The following is a 19415-nucleotide window of genomic DNA, read 5'->3' as shown; positions in this document are numbered from 1 at the left end:
TCAATTTTGTGTGTTCTATGCGTTCTTGCGGTCTGGCTTTATTTCTTGGTGGCTCAACTGCCTCTTTGTAGCAGCTGGATGTGTTAAGTAGGTCCGAGGATACAATGTATAAACATCTTAGGGTAACTTGCAAAACGCAGCATATCCATTTGAAAATGACGAGGAATTCTTCTAAGGAGTTGGGTTGCTAGGAATAATGCAGGACTAGCCCAGATTTTGGATATTCTTTGTGTGTTTCAGCATGGCAGGGGGTATGGAGTTAGTTCCTGTCTTGAAGAGCTGATGTCCCCAGAAAAATTGGGAGGATAATATGGGCAGAGGAAAGGATGAGGGTAGAAATACAAAAAATGAGTGGCTGCAGGGCCTCAGTGAGAGGGTTTTGTTTCCCTAGCTACATCTTCTGTCCCTCTGAAAGCTGGCTGATTCACTTGCTTGTGGGGAAATTTTGGAGTCCCAAGGGGAATGTATGGGAGCAGAAGGATACAAACTTGATTTTTCATTGCATTGTCTTTTCCTTAGAACTTGCCTCTGCTTCCTATGCATTTGTAAGGAATTGCTGGGAGCTGTGGTCAGCTGAAACCTCCCTGGCCCAATATAAAATAGGCTTTCACAGTGCAGATGCTGTGGCTCAGCTCCTGCTCCCCTATCACTCACCAGAAAGCTTTGCTCTGATTCCCAAGTCGGCATTGGAGCAGGATGCTTGGGGGGCCTTAGGCAGCTGTAGTCCTGTTGCAGATGTCTCTCTTCCCTCCACACCCCCAGACCAATGCTTGAGGAAAAGGGCATCTGAGGGGCTCGACAAGCCAGAGCTGCTTATCCAGCACCAAAGCTCTGCAGCTTCACCCTGTGCAGTGCATGGCTTCTCAGTGCAGTCGAATGATGCCGATTAGCTCCTTAAATAACTTTGAAATCAGGCACAGAGGAGCACAAAGCTTCCTGGCTGTATGGAAGCAGAACTTGATGGAGTGTATTAGCGTTTGCCCAGGGAGGAATTTTAGCACTATTTTCTGAGGAGCTTGGCAAGTTGTGCCAAATGGCAGCATCGGGAAGAATAGGAATCTGCTCAGCCCTAATAGTGGGACCTCATTGCTGCAAACGTGTCCCTCAGCTGCTCTGACTCAAGCAATCACAACTGATCAATCTAAGATATAGTCAGGCCACAGTGAAACATAAACCTGAGCCATGAATGGTCATGGGATGAGTTTTGGTGGCATTTTCTTTCCCCCACTTAACAAGATGAATCCTCCATCTGGAAAAGGGGGCGGAAGAAGTTACCACAGTGGCTCTAGGTTGTCCTTGTCTGAAGCTCAGCCTGGTTGCTCATGATAAGAGCTCCAGGCAGAGCCTTAGGTGTGTAGCTCATCATTACCGTGGTCCTTGGCACATACTGGTGAAGAAAACACCTTTCAGGCTTCTGCTGCCTTCTCTTTGTCACGTTGATGCAATTAGCAAATTTATGTAATTGTGAATGGGCAAGGGGAAAACAAAATGATCTCCTGATGTCTCAGTGCAGAGGCAGAAATTGTGTGTGGGTGGCTTGAGCAGAGACATTATCAAAAACCCCACCCATTACAAATCATCAAAGTTGGAGATTTTGTATAGTAATATGTGTGTGTGTTTATGTCCTAAATATCCAATTTTTCATATATGTAGGAGCTAATTCAATATAAAGTTTAAATGGTAGAGCTGCTGCTTACTTTTTAAAGTGGTTTAAGCAAAATGTCATTCCTGTCTCTTTTCCAACTTAATTCCAGCCCAGAAAAAAATGTTAATAAGAATAGCTTGTTATGGGCTGCAAGTGCCAAGGAGGATATGGCTCAAGAAGAAAGCCTGAAGCTCCACAGGTTCAGGCATCAAAAGAGGAAAAGGCTTTTTCCAGATCGTTGCAGCGCTGCATGGCTGCAGGCATTGAAAAGCTTGGGTACCGCAGGCCTGGCTTCTCATGAGTACTTAACTTCTGTTTATAGTTAGCGAAAATGCCTCCTGATATGGGAAGGAAATAACCCACACAAAAGCATTTTATTGCTGCTTAATATTTCTGAAGTCTTATCAGAGGCATGTGCTTTTTTTTTTTTTTTGCTAGTAGTAAAACACCATGTCTCTCAAGAAGACAAACATGCAAAAGTCTGTTTTAATGTGGACACTGAACATTTTGCGGCCTGAGGTCTGTGTGTTGTGTGTCCCTCTGTGATCTCCTGTGCTGCTCTCACATGGATGGACAGTGATCCAGCATGTGTCTGGTTCAAGGAAAACATTGCTGGGAGCCAGGCAGTCTGTCCTTGACCTGGTCAAGTCAGGTTGTCCTCAGCTCATGTTGTCCCCACTTCTGCAGGGAAACCATGAGCTGTGATGCTCCAGCTATGCATAGATGGCTCCCATTTACCCCAGACTGCCCTGTCATGGATAGCAGGCATTTATCTCCAAGCTGGTTTTGGTTGTAAGACATGTTTGGTGTGAGGACAGTGCTCGTCTGGCTGCTGGGTTTGGTCCCTTTCTGCAGGACACTGGTGGCAGGAGTCACAGCTGCCAGGTGTGCTGCTCCTGCCTGGGCACTTGGGGATTAGTGTTTCTGTTGCTCCAGCCCCTCACAAGCATTAGATTCACTTAAGAAAATTGCATTCAAAATAATTTAATCTAGCAACCCAGTGGCTTCTATTTGAGACTTGGATCTTGTGGATATGTTTATTTAGTTTGGGATTCCCACTTCAAAGGAATCTGTCCTCTCAGCAAGAAAGTGATTGAGCACTTAAAAAAAATGTATTCATTGAATTTTTGGGATTGAGCTAGAAGTGCAGTAGGGAGTTAACATGTGCACCAACTGTGCTAATCAGTCAGGGATTGCCTGCTCTCCTAAAGGGGAAGAAAAGGGGCCTGAACTACCTGAGGAAAAGTGGCTGGCCTGCTGTGACTTTTGGTGGTGGTGATGCTTGCTGGGGTTTCAGGATGAGGTGAAGGACCTAGAATATCTTTGCCTGTGATCTTCAAAGTTACCAAATCCCTTGTGTAGAAGACCCTTTTCACAGAGCTGAAAGGTCGAGTCAATGATTGTTTATTTTCTTTAAATGGCTGTGGATATAGGTAAGGTTGAGGCATAAAATCAATAGGATGATCTTAGTCAGCAAAAATTACAAGTGTAAAGTTACGAGGCTTTGATTGAATATTTATAAAATGGGCAGCTCAACTTAAAAAGTAAGTGTAGTGCTGTCACCAGCTGTAACACATAAACCAGAGAATTGCTTTGGCTAGGAGTTATTAAGCAAGCCAGAGAGCAGTTAATTCCCACAAGTGTCTGTCTATCCAAGCACTTTTAGCACTCCAGCCCTGTACTTCAAACAGTGCCGCATGAGTCAGTGAGCAGGTCTGCTTCACCCACACCAGGGCAGGGGGAAGAAGTCCCTTGGGACCATGGGATTTCATGCAAAGATTTGCCATGAGGTGCCTTCTGACAGGGCTGGTGCTTCAAAGGAGCAGGGTACATGTGCTCATGGTGTGAGGCAGCCCTGGTAATCCTGCTCTGGCAAAGAGCAGGAGAAAGCTGCTTGTGTGACCTTTTTTTTCTTTCCCCTCCTTGCTTTCTGAGTAGGGAACCTTGAAAATAGTTTGAAGCAGGCTGGTGCTGCACATACCTAGTGGCCCTGCTCTAAGAAACTTGGAACTTGTGGGAGCTGCAATGAACCCCCCACAGTTTCAGCACAAGAAGTAAGATTGCATGGAATTGGAAGGCATGATGCTGAAATCCCATGGATACAGATGACAGCTCATTTTCACATTAGCTGACTTGAATGGAGGTCTGGATGGATCCGCAGTCATTATCCAAGGAAAACCAGTCTGGAAATTGCTTGATTCACCATGTATGTTCAAAAAACAGGGAAAAGGATCATAGGACTTTTGTTGGGCAGTTGTGTTGGCTCAGAGGTGGAGAGCAATGAGCTCTAAAATGCTATCCCTGTAGGCTCTGTATTTCTGAGTAAGCATCCTAGTGACACTGGCTGCTCAGAGCTCTGTCTCTAACTGGTCACTCAGCTATGCTATAAGGCTCTATTTCTTCAATTTTCTGTCTTTTTCTGTATTTCAAAACTGCCTCAGAGATTTATCTTTGTGACCGTCTGTTGTCTCTCCACAGTTCTGGCATATCTTCTTGCCTTGATCTTTCTTCATCCCTATCAAATCTTGCATTGGCAAGCTTTGTCCAGCATAAAAAAAGTACAATGTGGAGGTGATGATTTAAAGTGTCAACACTTGTCAAACGCAGACCACGCTCTGGGAGAAGGCCTTTTGCCTGCCGGTGTGCTAAAACGCAGATAAATTGTGTCCAGCGACACAAATGTGTTTACTTTTCTAAAATGCCACAATCCAGTGATTTGTTGAGGGTTTCTCCTTTCTGAAGTTTGAGTGGTGCTGTATTGGGTTCAGGAAGCTGCAGTTACAAGTGGCAACTGTGTTTTTTCTTGCTCTTTATTTTGCCTCCTGCCAGTCCTGCATTTCCTTCATTGCAGTTTTGTATCATTCCCGTGTGCTCTCACAGTGAGCATGTTTAGTCCCGTGCTGCAAAAATGCCCTTGCACATCTTCTTCAAGTAGTTTTTACAGGCTGGATTCATTCTCACATCTCTGCTGTCTCCTCAATTTAGGCTTTGTGGCAGCTGCTTTCATCCTTGTGGTCTGGTCGGCAGGATTTCTGTATCTTAAACTGAAAAAAAGTTGTGTACAAAAAAGTTGAGGTGAAGCAGGAGAATAGCTAGGCTTGACCCAGTGCAGGGATCCCTCCCAACTGGGGGAAGCTGAATTCTCCCCTGAACCTCTCCATGAGAATTAGGCGCTTCCAAGTGTAAAAACTGTCCCTGTGTTCACATCCAGATCCTCCTTTTTCAAATGCAAATGTGCGTGCAGGTTCAGCCTCTTGAGGAGCTTTTGGGAGTGGGGTGGGAGCTCACAGGTGGCTGAGGGTCAGATGTGGGACCCCAGGGCAGGTCCAAGTCACCTCCAGCCCTGGAGATCAACACAGGAAGGAGCAGGGAGCTCACCCAGCTGGCACTGGGAGAGTTGCTGAGGATAGGGAGGAAATAAGCTGTACATCAAACATACTGGAATACATTTGTAAAAACTCAAGCGATTAAAATAGTTTACCCTGAAGAATGCCCCTGGTTTGGCTGCCCTCTGACAGTAGCATGCTGGGCTGTATTTTGGTCTGTTTTTTACTGTCCGATTGCCTCCTGCACACCACTGAAATTCAACTTGAAAAAATAAGTCTGAATTGAACATGCCGGATTTGAAAAACTTGTTACTCAAAACCTTTTCTCTCCCACATTATTTCATGTCTTAAATACCCCTGCTATAGGGAGAAAAGGAAACTGTGCTGGATTTAAAGAGAAAAAAAAAAAAACTTTAAAAAGCTTAGCTCTTAAGTGTGTGGATTTTTCAGGTTTTGTTGAGACTTTTTTTCCCCTATCTTTGTTATTTTGAGGATATTTCTAAGATAATAGTGCAGCGATCCTGTTTTAGATGCAAATCTTCAGAAGGAAGCATTGGAATAGGAGAACCACAAGAAAATGCTAATTTATTAGGTGACTCCCCAGACAGTCTGACAGCAATACTGCAAACACTTTTTTTTTTTATAACTGGCAAATATAATCTTCTTATCAGAGTGACCTGTAAGAGGATGACTTCATTCTTTGTAATAAGGAAATATTAAGAGACTGTAGGAGAGCTGGTCAGAATGCTCTTGAAACGTCTTTTTCAAGTTCAAGGGTTCTTCCAAAACAACTTGCGTAGGGAGTTTCCCTCTCTCTTTGACACTTTAAATCCTTCCTTTTATTGCTTTTTCTTTCCAAGGAAATGTGTGTAAGTGAGAATAATGCAGGCTAATGGGGCAGAACAATAAATATTCAGTCGGGAAATGTGGCTGAATCAAAGCCTGTTCAGAAACCCCTGTGTTTGGGACACTGGCAGACTTCTTAGGAGAAGGAAATCTCAGAGGTGGATTTGGGAAGCTTGTCTTCCAGGACTCCAAGTAAATACAGTCATTTTGTTACACAGTTGTACTTACTGCACAAAAAATGCTCTCCTCCATTAAATGAATCTCTCTGGCCGATATCTAGTGGAAAAATTATTTTTTCAGGTTCAGTCAGCAGAAGAGCCCACAGGTGGGTCTCACATTTTTCTTCTGGAGGTGGTGTGTCACAGCCCAGGAGTCTGTAGCTCACAAGTCAGCCGTGGGCTGACGCTGGCCTTTCTTGTGCTACCTGCAGTTCCTCTCTCTCCTCTGCTGGGTTCTCCCAGGAGGGGATGGCTGGTTAAGGCAGTGGCTGAGATTTGAGCTGAGGAGGTTAAGCCAGGACTGGCAGAGGTGTCTGTGGTAACAACAGTGCCACTGGTAAGTTATAGCTGTTTCAGGGCTGGAGCAAAAGTTTGTACCTGTGCAATTAAGCATGAAATAGGTAAATTCTGTGTATAATTGCCCAACCTAGAGTGTAGCATGAGGATGTGACCCGTGGAAATTGCGGTTTGTTAGTGACTGCTGGCAGATTCCTAGGAAGTATCCCTGGTGCCCATGCTGGCACTGGGGTTGTGTGTTTGTGTGTGCGTGGATATCCTCTGCTTCCCCCCACTCTGCTCCCAAAAGCAAAGGTACAGTCTGAAAGGTGGCTTCTGCAAATGAGGACCCAAAAAAGCAACATTTGTTTGGAGTCTTAGAGGGAGGTGATGGCAGAGGTGGGAACAAAATCTTGGGTTGTTTTTTTTGGGTTTTTTTGTTTGGGTTTTTTTGTTGGTTTTTTTTGGGTTTTTTAATGAAAGCAAACAAGAAGTCTGAGAAAGCAAAAACTGAGATGTATGTGGTGGAGGGAGGGAATATAAGAGAATTAAAGCCAGTGCAGATAGGAAGAAAGTTTGTGTGAGTGCTGGCTGTGGCTGTGTTTCACACCTAGCCTTTGAATGAAGGAGCAAACAATCTAATGAAGTTTCTAAGTAAAAGCAAGAAGAGGCCTAATAAAATTAGCAAAAAAAAATTTTGTCAAAAACCAGACAGTGTTTTCTCATTTTCCTTCCCTGCCACACAACAGCACCCATATCTTCCCACTTGGTTTTCTGTTTGCTCTCCCCCCTGCAGGGGGGCAGGCTGTTTGTCCTCAGCATCATTATTTGCATCCCCCACTTTTGTCTCCATGCCTCTCAGAAGTTCAGTGCAAACACAATTAGATAACGAGCATGGTGTGCTCCCTCTCCTGGGAACCTGCCATTGATTCACGGCTCCTGCACACAATGTGCTGGGGATGGCCAGCCAGAGCTTCTCTGGCAGCTCCCCTGGCACCGGCCTGGTGGGGCTTTTGTTGTTTACCGTGGGGAAGGGAGGATCTCAGAGCAGCTTTTTGGGATGGCATCTTGGCAGCAATGGCATCTGTCTTCCTCTTCCAGTTGTGGTGGGCACCTGCCGAGGTCTCAGTGATATCTGTGCCCTGCACCTCGGCAGCCTCTGTGGGAAGAATGGTTTGCAAGGAGGTGTCGGCTGGTTTGCAGCTGGAGGCTTTAAACTTCTTCCTGGGTATCCTGAAATACTTTCTGTTTTAATACAAAGCAGTGCAGCCAGGCTGTGCTCACTGGAGCACAGCACTCAGCTTCCTCTCTGTGCTTCTTCAGCCGTGTGCCCCAGTGCCATTGCCCTCCCAGCATTACCTAGGTCATTGGTGACAGCTTCTTTTTTTTCTTCACACCTTTGTAGCTGCAGCCTATATACTGTGGCCACAGCTGGTGGCTGCACGGTCCCCAGCACCACAGCCAAACTTAAAACTCAGCTCGTCGTGGTCCTGCAGGCACTCACCTTGAAGGGATTTCACTGGAGCTGGTGAGGTTTGTTGTCAGGGTCACTGTCTCTCCCTAATGTGGTGACCAAAGAATCCTGCATGAGGAGAAGCTGTGCCTCTGCTGGGGCACAGAATGCCACCTGTGCAGGTTATGGAGTGGGCTGCATGGGGTGAAAACCTGGCACACAGCCTTCAGGTGCCTCTTTTGGGCTAAATAGTGTCTCTTGAATTTCACTGAATAGATGCAGAAAAGGAGCAAGCTTTCAAGAAAAAGTATCAAGTGAATCCTCTGTAAATGAACACAAAAGTCACCGGAAGGGACAAATTAGCAGTGATTACAGTAAAACATACTTTTTCATCATAATAATTGTTTGACATTGAAAGGTAGGGTTGCAGCATCATGTAGAAGTTATTTTTCTGCTGTGTCTTCATAGTAGCAAGTGTTTGGGAGACATGCATGTTACTTGCTCAATTTCTGGAGGCTGGCATTAGTTTCCAGATACTTGAGACTCCATGTGGGACAGGCAGAAGTTGAATTAGCTGTCCTGCAGATAATGGCAGCAGACCCCTCTGTTTACAGTGACTGCTTCAGCTCTCTGTATCTTGACACTCTTCCCTCTGTGTTGCTTTACGAGCATCCCTCTACTTATCAGAGTGAACACCAGAGCCACAAAGAATTAGTCCTGATTTCAAAAAGCAGGCTGTGCAGAGGAAGCCGTAAATTTGTTGGGGATGGCAGGAGAGTAGAGGGGGAGAAAACTCCAAAACCTTGGATTACCACAGAAAAGGTTTTTGTCTTAGTACTAAAAAAAAAATGTAAGCTTTTACATCTTGGTAATGAGTTTTCTATGTTTGACTCTGATTTCAGCCTCGGTGTGGTTAGTGTGTTAAGGAACAGTCAAAGTGAAAATAAGACAGTTTCCCAGCCTTGAAATGACAGGGACATAAGCTCTGTGTCCATAGGGAGGGAGGCCAGATCCCTTTGCTGTTGTCTTTGAGTCGGGGTTTTAATGACTACCGGGAGGAAAGAAGTGTTAGTACAGCAGAACAAAAACGATACAGCTAAGAGGAAATTATTTTTATTGCTAATACATGGGTGCTCGTAATGTTTAATTCTTTACAGCTTATGCTTTATTTGCACATTTTTCCTTCCTCACCACTTTGCACACTGTAGCGGCAGGACCATATTTCAAAATTACTGCTCTTAAAGGCTTCTATTCAGTGTTTTTACCATGAATAAAAATATTTGTCAGAGTTGCCCTGGTGCTCAGACTGGGCAGCACACGCACCCAGAGCAGTTCAGCTGCTTTGCTCTCCTAGGATCTTGCTTTTTACATGCTCCTTATCTTCCCTTCTTCTTGCTTATGGGTTTTTAAAGTTCCCTGGAAATATTGTTTTAGGGTAATGTAGCTGTACGTTTGATTAAAATTCAGGACAGTCTTTCTTGGTAGAAATTTACTTTTGTTTTCACTATCAAAGCCAGATGAGGAGAGAGGAGGAGCGTGGGAGCATTTGATGCCCCGAAAACAATATTGTGGCAAGAGTCGTTTTAAGGCAGCTGAAGAACTGTCTGTATGACTGGAGGAGGGGGAGTCTTAAATAAAACTTTGCAGTATTTTATACTTCTAGGTCATTATTTATCATTTTAGATAATTAATGGAGATTTAGTGTTTGTCTTCCATGTGCTGTGTGTCTGGTTTAAGGTAAGTGAACTACTGGCAGTTTGCTAGAAGGAGCTGGAGAGGGGAGACAACAGCTAGGGCATCTGCATTATTTTGCCTTGCATCAGGTGCTAAAAGTCACTAAATGTACTGTGAGTCACAATATTTTTTCCCAATTTGACTCGCTTGCCCAGTCGTATTTTTACTTCAGCCTTTAGGCTTGAAAAAGCATGTGCATAATCAGTTCATTTTGTGTGGTCTAGGCTATAAAAATGCCCCCTCTGTTCTTTCCATATGAAAAACATGTTTTTAATTTTGAGGAACTTATATAATTTTCTGTGCTTTCTTTTGTATCTCAGATTAAAAACAAATGCTCCCTTCCCCTAACTTTGCATGTTCCAATTATGGAGTTGTGAAAATAAGTCATCCTTCAGCTTTTGTTACTTTAAAACAGCTATCGGTGATGTCAGAGTCAATACTAAAAGCATTAAGAATGCTGGCAGAATGTAATGCAGCTGCAATCCAACATGATGTTGGAAATGGGGTTGAGAGCATAAAGGCTTTCCATATTCCCAGGGCGCACAACTGCTCGCGGCCTTGGCTTTGATCTCTTCAAAGGCTGCTGCCTCCTCCTAGATGGAGAGACTTGGCTGCCACTCGCTCGCATTGAAAAAAGGCAGAGGTCTCTATTCAGGCAGAAATCAATCACTGTGCAGAAACAATTATGTGTAATTCAACCATCATGAAAACAGGGTGAGATTATGGGTTTGTTACCTGAGTGACTGCGTGGAGATGGGGAGCAGCGGACGCGGGAGTCCTGCTGACATGCCACATCTTGATGACAATTATAGACACATGAATGATGTGGCGGGCGGGGGCGGCAAGATGACAAATGCTGGTCACGCTGTCCAGCAGAGCAGAAAATGAGGTTACAATTGGGAGATAATGTTTGCATATGTAACCATATTTCAGCAAGCTGGGCAACTTCAGGGAATGGCAGAGACTGGCGATCGTAAACAAAGTCAGTGTGTGCCATGACCATCGGCTTTCTACGACACACAAATGTGTGTCTGTAGTGAGAAAACTGGGTGCCACATCCTGAGGAGCTGCTTGTTTAAAACAACCCAGAGGCTTTTTTGTCTGGGGGTGGGGGAGGGAAGAATTGCCTGGGAAAAGGAGAAATCTCCAGAGTTTGGCCCTCAGAAGGCAGAGGAAGCAAGCAAAAATCCGCCTCCATCCCTCCATGTCTCGGGACAGGGTGGTATTAGCATGGCAATGAGCGATGGCTGTTTATGAGCAGCGCCGAGGAGCGCATCTCCGTCTCCTGCCTTCCCCTCCCAGCGGGGATTTTCGCTGGCCTCATGGCAGCGCATCTCTGCGCGAGAGCATTTTTACATTTGCATGGTAACATTTTGGCTGCAATAGGCTGTCGGTAGCGTGACGTGATGCTCAAAATATCTTCTGATGTATAATGGCCTCCTTTAATTAGGAACTTTTTTTTTCTTCCCCTGAGTGGTGAGCAAGAGCTGTCTGTCTTTAAAAAGAGAACTGGCATGTGTAGTATCTGCCACGAGAATATTTATTTAAAGTATTATTGCCTATAAAGTCTCAAAATAGTTTTCCTCCCCAAAAGGCAAAATAAAACACAGATGACTGATTATAAAATGGTATCCCTGCTCGGTTTGGTACACAGGATGAGCTTTACCTTTTATACTGCTCGGGCTTAGACATCAGAGGCGCAAGAAGCTGCTTTGAGTTACAGATCTTCAAACAATAAGTCAAAACAAAAAATCAATCCCTCCAGTCCCTGGGTGCAGTTAGCTAAAGATAAAAGAGAAAAATAAAGTTATGCTAAAGCAGACAGAGGAAAGGAACAGATATGCCAAAGAAACACAGAGGACAAGTGCAGAGTTGAAGTGGGCCTAGTGTGAGCCAACATCAATGAATTTTTATCTTATCAAAAAGTTTTAGGGTTGCCAATTCTTTTCAAACTGGATCCACTCTGCTCCAGGGCTGCCTGAAGCGTTGTCTTCAATAAAAATTGCTTCTCCCTACCCACCGCATACCTCCTCTCACTCCTAAATGTAATCACATGCAGGGATTAGGCTGCACCTCACTCAAGGTATGAAACTTCTCTGTAGACTTCAACAATAAATTAAGGACTCTGATAATCCCTTGTTATTACAGATATGAACTGAGATTTCTTTTTAAGTATTTGGTGAAAGATGCATAATCTCAAAAAAAGTAAAACTGTTTTCTTCTGGGGATATTTCCCTCACCCACCTACCAATAAATTTAAAATACAAAGGAATTTTTAAAATAGATTTTTTTTTAAAAGTTATTGGAGTTCTTTAACCCTTTGTCATAGCTGATTAATGAAAATTTTAATGCCAATTAACTGCCTTATTTGAATCAAGTACATGGCTTAAGCCTTAACCTATGCAGAAAAAAGCATCATGCCCCAATGTTGCGATATGTGACCTAAGCCCCTCTGTGTGTCTCCTCAGGACTGGCATCTCAGAGGTCTAATCAAACCAAAAAAGGCCTTTTTTTAAAAGGGGTCTGTTGGCTTTGACCTTTTTCTGTTTCTGCTGTATCTTTTGAGGTGTTTGTAACTGGAATGAGCTCATGTTTGTGTCCTGTTGGGAGGAGCTCGAAGTGTCTCTTGGCATCTCTGGCTCAGGACAGCTGGTGCTGGTACCTGGCCATGGGCACGTAAGAAGCAGGCAGGAGATGGTAATGCTTCAAGTAATAGCTACTCTAACAGCAGAAAAAACTTCTATCCAACCAAAAGTGAATAATAGAGCTGGATTGCACATTGCATTCAAAAATACCTGGAACGAACCGATACTCAAAGGATTTGGGGAAGTCTTGTTGATGCATGACTTCAGCTCAGTAGTTGGTATCTCAAGGCCTGTTTTCCCATCTACAGTGTGGCATAATATCCATTTCAGAGGCGGGGCAACAGCAGAAGAGGAAGAATAAAGGGTTCGAGGTATGCAGATTGAAGTATGCTGAGGCAAGGGTATTGGTGTTAGGTCTTGCTCTTCAGTGAGAATTTGAGGGGGCGATTTCAGACAGCTGCTTGGTAACCTGGGGCTGGATCTTCTCACTTCAGGCTGTTGAACTGCTGCCTTTGCTGCTTTGAGAAAAACAGAAAGCACGCTTTTCTACGTGAACAGTTGCATGAGCTGCTACAGAGGTGTTTATGGGATTGTGAACTGAATGGGAAAAGGGTTAGTGAGTATAGATGTTACTGTGAAATATGGTATGGAATACATGGCCCATGCTGTGAAAAAAATGGTATCTCTAGTCTCTCATTTCAAAAAGGTGGAAGTTACTGTAGGTAACTTCTCAGAAGAAATGTTCAGCCAGTTATTGCCTTAAAAAAACCACATAAAAATCTGCACCTTGATAATTATTCCCATTCATCTCCAGGTAGATTATATCCTAAAGATAATATTTTTTTAATTGCTTTAATAGTTCTCCTTATGGTTGTCTTCTTTGAAGTGAGGAGCAGCATAGCATGATACCTCTCAGCAGCAGTGGCTGCACAAGGAGCCAAACAGAAGCTGGAAGCTGCCCAGCTATAGCTCAGTGTTGCGGACCTGCTTTTGTCCTTTACCAGTTTTGGTTTCCTTCAGTCCAGCTGTAGGTGAAGCTTTGTCATCAGTAATTGTCAGCCTCTCAAAAGAAACATTTTATGTTTTTTGGAAGCAAAAACAGGTTTGGTACTCAAAATGCTTGGTATTGGACATAATGCCTGCTGACTGGTGTGACTTTGCAAAAGCCAGTGGGAAGACCAGCAGTCCTTGGGATGGCTGATAGAGAGCAGAGATCTGCAAAATAATAACAGGCGCAGAGCAGGGGGATGTGCGAGGCCTGTGGTGCATTGTGATCTTTTGTGTCCTTCCTGAAGGATGCTATGCACAAGCTGCAAAGGGTGTTGGTTTGAGTCAGGATGAACTAGGAGACTTACAGGGCTTAAGCAGCCCACTCTGAAATGCAAAGTGCCTTAGCTTGAACTTATGGAATATATTTTTGCTTCCTTGTGTGTTTGTTTGAAGCATTTGTTGAATGTAAACAAAGGTGGGAGCAGAGGTGAATGGGAACTGCAATGCTCTGCCTGGCTGGCCCCTCTGCCCCTCCTGCTTTAGGAAAACAAGCTCATACCGAGTTGCTTTGGGAAGCATCAGCCATCTCCCTTTCCCATTTCAAATATTTTGATTCGAGTATTGAAGACAAATGTGTTGATTGGGCCTGGTTACTCTCAGTGTGAGGCTTTTCTTTCTTTGTCTTTTTTGATCTGGCCTAGCTGAGCATCGCAGCAATAGCAGCTAATTGACTTAGCCCGTGTCAACTCACTGCAGTACAGACGCTCGGTTGTTTCAGCTCTCCCAGTACGGCGTGCAGGGAATAAAACCAGTAGCTCAGTGCTGTGTCGGGCTAGGATGGAGGCCGGGCTAAATGCAGAGCAAGGGCATGGCATGGAGGTGTGTGCTGAGGAGCCTCCAGGGAGCCTCTGGGAAACCTGTGGGATGGCGGGGCCTGCACAGTTTCTCAGAGCTGGCCTACTTGGCCTCTAAAGTAAACACTAATTTGCGGTCTCTTAGTAGGGAGGGAGCAGTCCAATAACGCCGGGATAACTTTCTTGCCAGCAAGACGCTTGTTGTTCAGGGCAGCATTTAACTTCATCTAACTGGGACATTCAGGTTTCAACAGTCGGCCTGCAAAAATGGCCGACAACCTGAAGGTGCCAGACGATTTGTTAGGTGCCCTTCAGAAACGGGAAGTTGTTTGTGGCTGCGGGAGCGAGGAGTGACCAGCCTGACCTCCTGTTGAGCACAGGATATCTCTGGAGGCAAGGAGTCCTCCACGGACAGCGGCTCAAAGGTCTGCCCTGTTGAGTTCTGTCTCAGAGGAGCCGAGCCTTAAATAACAGGCAGATGTTTGCAGAGCGTGTATTATGGAAATCAGACCAGTCATAACTTGACTGCTCTAAAATAATGCACGTCTCTCCTAAAGAGTGGCGGCTTAGTTTTTTTTGGCTCGAGGCAGAGACAAATTTGTGTGCGCAAGGCAGTGGCCTGTGTGGGGCAGCTGGGGGCCAAGCTGGGCCATTCCCATCCCTCGGGGCACTCGGGCTGTCCCAGGGCGGCACCGACCTGGCAGCACATCCCCTGCTCCAGTGGGAGGCTTCCACTCCTTCCAGCTCCTCCTGGCTATTCCCAGCCCCTACCCCGAGAGAGCTGGGGGCGCCGTAGCAATTAGGAGGTTGTCGGTGTGGCCCCGCAGCTGCTGATTTGCATGTCTGCCTACATGGGGCAACTTCCATGTTTCTCCACATTCCTCCCCAGGGCTGCCAGCACGTGGCCGTCTCTCATGAGCTCCTTCCCACGCCCTGGCAGGTGCTATCCAGCATGTGACACGAGCCCTGCCTCCAGTGCCCTCAGTTGGTGGGTTCAGCTTGGTGGGGTGGCTCAGCAGCACACAGCAGGTTGGAAACGTGTGGCTGCCTTTCAGGGTTCCTCATCTTTGGAAGTAGTGGTGGGCAGCACTTTGTCGTCAGCACTTGCACAGGGTCACCTGCAGGAGTAATGCAATGTTAAAACTAAGCCTTAGTCTTGCTGGAAACTTAGTTTATTTTTTATGTTTCCTGTCTTTCCAACCCTAGGGCTTCCAACTCATTGCCCTCGAGCAGATGTTGGTGTGGAGGGAGGAAGGCTGTGTCCTGCTCTCCCTTGGCAGCCTCATCAGCTGGACCTGGAAAAGTATTGAATTAGCTTTTTTATGCCACTGATTTGAAGTCATTACTGGTGTAAGCCGATGCAGTTCCATTATTGTTGATGGGATTGGGATTCATCACTTCACAGGTGAATTGGACTCAATTAACCAAAGCTGTGGTCTTAATTAGAAGCTTGGCTTTCAATGGCTCCTCCCGGGCCCTGGAGGTGGGACACCCCCTGCCATATCTTGCCACCCCACAGGGCTCAGCAAGTCAAGGGGAGAAGGTGCCACTTTTTCCCATGCACCATCAGCATGGACCACACGGCATCCTCCCCTCGGCTTTGCTCTGAGGTAGAGGAAACCCAGCATGAAATGTGGAAAGTGCAAACCTGCCCTTTGGCTTGCCAGTGCAGACTCCAGTGCCCGTGTTGCGTCAGCTCTGGATCTGACCCCATAGCCTAAGTAGTCAAGCCAGGGAATGAGTGTTTTGCTCTTTACTTGAGAGACAGCTAGTCAAGGGTTTTGACACATACTTGGCTCGACAGGCAAAGTGGGAAGTTTTGTGTTTTCACTAGCTGACAAGTTTTCAGTGGCCATGCTTGGCTCTCCTGGCACATGGATGAAGCAACATATCTGTAAGTGCTTTATGAAAAAGCTGGTGCTCGTTATTGCACTTAGGCAGAAAAACCTGGGCATGGGGAAGGAAACATCCATTTGTGGGACTGGCCAGCAGCACAGCTCCCAGGGAGGTCCAGGGTCCTGCCTTCCACTTGGCCACTGTGGAACAGGGACCTCTACCCAGTGAGTTTGCAAATGGTTTCCTGCACCCTGTCTTCACCTTTCCGTGGTGAAAAGGCGGCTCTCCTGAGGCACGCTGATGCTAGGGTGCCAGCACGTGCCACTGCAGCAGGGCTGGAATGCAGGACTATCCCAGGGGCATGCCTGGCTGCCTTCCCTCTGCTGCTGGAGGGGGCAACAGCCTTTTTTTGAACGCGTGCACCCTCTTGCTAAATATAGCATCAGTGCAGGCTCTATTTTTAGTGTGTATTTTAAGTGTGCTTTTCAGCAGAAGCCCTGCAGGATTTCAGCAACAGACCCCACAGCTGGGTGTCCGGGGGGTTTCTGTCCTTTCCCAGTGAGGAAGGATCTTCTGGGGATGGAGAGCTCATGTGGTGCACATCAGTGGCCCTGTGTGCCACATGCTCACTCGGCCAACTGCTGCAGAGCAGGCTGTATAGCGGCTGCTTGCTGCCTCCTGCTTATTAAGAGCTCCTTCCTCTACCTGGCTGCTTGGTTGTTTTGTCGTTTATCTTCCCTCCCAAAGCTGGTAGGAGTGTAGTAGCCACTTGGAAGCCTCTCCTCCAAGCTCAGGTGTGGGTGAGGTTGGCCAGCCTGCTCTGGAGTTACGAGGGACTAAGCTGTAAGTGTGGATGAATATTTTAACCTGCACCCTCACGTAAATCCCTTTCAGATAAGTCTCCCCATTCAAGTTAGGATTTGGTACCTTTACTGTTGTACCATCCTGTGTCTGGCTGTGGACTGGCACTCCCTCTAGATGGCGGGGAGGGGGTGAGAAGAGGAAGACCTGGGCAGCAGGAGAAGGCTCAGCTCTCTGCGGTTTAGGCTTGTTGTGAACTGTGCTGCTGCAAGTGCTCACTCATCTGGTTTTACTGCCGGTGGCAGCTTTCCTCGGGTCAAGCAGGAGTTTGAACCCACCAGCAGCCTTGAGGGACTACCCCTCTGGGCTCCACAGCTATTTGGGAAAGGCTGCCTTTTCTGGTAGCCATCCAGAAGGACTTGGTGGTTCCCATACAAGTGTCTGGAAGATACGTGACGGGAGACCCATGCTTAGCACCTCTGAGTTTGTGATCTGCGGTGTGTGCTTGTAGCTGCACATGCAGTCGGCACTGTCCTGCATGTGGCCCGTGCCCGGGGGAGGCAGGGGAGAGAAAGGTGCTGCTATTTTTGTTCCAGTGGTGGTTTATGATGGTTGTTTCGTTGCCTAGATAGCTTACAGTGGGTGGCATTCACATCAGACGCTACCCCACACCTGAAAAACAGAAAACAAACAAAAGCTGAGATAAGCGGTACTTTAAGGAAGATCAAAAACTTGCCTGCGTGTTTCTTCTTCTTGGGAAAACCTACAGTACTACTGACAGATCAAATGCAGGTTTAGGTGTATATTCATGGGGTCTTGGTGGGCTCCACTGTTCCCCTCTAAAAATAGCAAATGAGTGGTATTACTGAGAGGATATGACAAGTTTGGTATGAATCACCCCATCAACACAGGAAAAAAGTATTCTCCGAAAAGATTTTTTTTGACCCAATGTAGATGGTCAAATATCACCTCACAATGTTGCTGGGACAGTGCAGTGTGTGGTGGGGGACAGTAAAATGGCTGTGTTTCGGGCTGTGATCACGTGAAACACACTTCTTGTTAATCACCCTTGCAAACTTGCAGTGGTGCACATGGTACTTTCTGAGCCTGTTTTATTCCCATTTCAGCTTGGCTGTGCTGGAGCAGCCCTTGCTGGTGCTCGGCATACTGTGCACCTCTGGGTATTTCCAGCCCTGTTACCTCAGACTGGTTGAACCCCGATGGCTGAATGAAAAGTGCAACGTTGCTGAGCTGTGCTCTCTTGCTAAAGGTTTATGTGCATCTTCATTTCACTTGCATAACTTGCATATGTAGGGGCTACTCTCTGCTGCTATTGCTATGCAAGAGGTCAGCCTCTAAACTTAGCTCTGAGCCAAGACATCTTCCCCCGAAGATGCACAGCGCTTCTTTTCACCGTCACTGCTGACAGGAGGGGGTTATATAATTCAAAGGTCCTCTTTCAGTGCTCTGCAGTGCCTGTGTGTGAGTTCTACCCTTCTCATTCCGTGTGTGGTGACCCTTCTGCTGCAGCAGGGTGAGCAGTGCCAGGCTGTGCCGGTGTAGGCAGCAGGGCCAGTGGGTGCCTGGCATGCAGGGCTGCGGGAGCTGCCACTGCTATTTCAGAGGGCACGGAGCTGACTCTTCTCTGATCTAAGCAAAATCCTGTGCCAGCTGGGTAATGGGGAGAGATTAATGACTGCCTTGGAAGCCAGTTTTCCAGCCTACTGGCCGGAGGGCAAGCATCATGATAGTTGTAGCAGCTGGTTTGGAGAGGAGGGAAATGAGGGGAAGATAAAATTGCACGCCCAGAATGCCAGGGTAGCCTGTGTCCATGCTTTGATGTCTTCTCCCTCCACACCCTCCTGTGGGTTAAAAATGAAACTAGACTGCATTTATAATGGGTGTGTGAATATCTGTATTTAGCTGCTGCAAGCAGGCTTCTGGACTGAATCCCTGTGTGTGGAGAGATACAGTTTGGCTAAATGCAGGAATGGGTATTTTCTGTGCTCCCATTGTGGGGACACATAGACACATGTCATCTCATCAGTTCAGACATCACAGCCTAACAAATTCTGACGTACATGTATATGCTGGGTTATGAAAAAGGATCAAGGGAGATTAAACATCCTTTAATTCCTCCTTAATGGTCCCAAAGTGTTTAAGTCATGGTTAGGACTGTAGGAAGATGGCCCATTTGGGTCTCCAGTGAGGACACAGGCACACAGGTTTATTTCCAGTGAAATAAACAAATGTAGCTGCATCTAAGCCTCTGAAATCGATTTGCACATCCGAAGAAGCAGGGCTGAGCATCCTCACCACAATGCCCATTGCAGAGGGCAGGAGCCATCCTCACACCCTCAGGAAGGCCAGGGCAAAAGATGGGGTTCCTCCCAAGTGGTAGATGGGGTTTGCACGTGGAGGCAGGTAGCTCAGAGGAGTTGTTTCCTTCCTGTTACTGTGCAACACTTCTGCATCCACTTCTGCATGGCGTGCTTTAATCAGCAGCCCTCCCCTCTTGGCCCCCGGGCCTTGAAATTCCACAAAACCCAATTAAGAGAGATGAGAGAGCTCTAGCATGTATACATATGAAATTTCAGAAGGCTGAAAAAGAGACTCTTAATACCATAAAGCCTGCCCTAAAGTAAAATTTGCATCTGAAATCTACATAGTTAACCCCGTGAGGAAGACAGTGTAGCTGAGTACAACTTTCTTTCCCCCCAGAGGGGTAACTTATCCAGGTCTGCTCAGTTTGGCATCAGCCTGCTTGCAGCTCAGGAGTGCTGCAGAGCAAGCCCTGTGCCTCATGTACAGCCTGCAGAGAACATCAAGGAATTGTAGCTCCAACTTTAGA

At 46.3% G+C, this 19415-nt stretch overlaps 1 protein-coding gene and 1 long non-coding RNA gene across 8 annotated transcripts in view; one reads left to right on the top strand and one right to left on the bottom strand.

The window, feature by feature from the left end:
* Window positions 1-19415, top strand: part of LEF1 (lymphoid enhancer binding factor 1) — a 69596-nt gene that overhangs the window by 6658 nt on the left and 43523 nt on the right. The window lies entirely within an intron of this gene.
* On the bottom strand, window positions 10967-14811 carry LOC146438081 (uncharacterized). The gene is made up of 2 exons (XR_014851660.1): window positions 12294-14811; window positions 10967-11280 (listed from the first exon to the last, which is right to left on the bottom strand). It is a non-coding gene; the product is annotated as an uncharacterized LOC146438081 (long non-coding RNA).

Source organism: Lichenostomus cassidix, chromosome 4, assembly GCF_008360975.1.
Source record: "Lichenostomus cassidix isolate B80296 chromosome 4, HeHo_3.0, whole genome shotgun sequence".
NCBI classification, from domain to species: domain Eukaryota; kingdom Metazoa; phylum Chordata; class Aves; order Passeriformes; family Meliphagidae; genus Lichenostomus; species Lichenostomus cassidix.
Note: the sequence above shows the minus strand (reverse complement) of the source record. Positions and strands in the feature narration are given on the sequence as shown.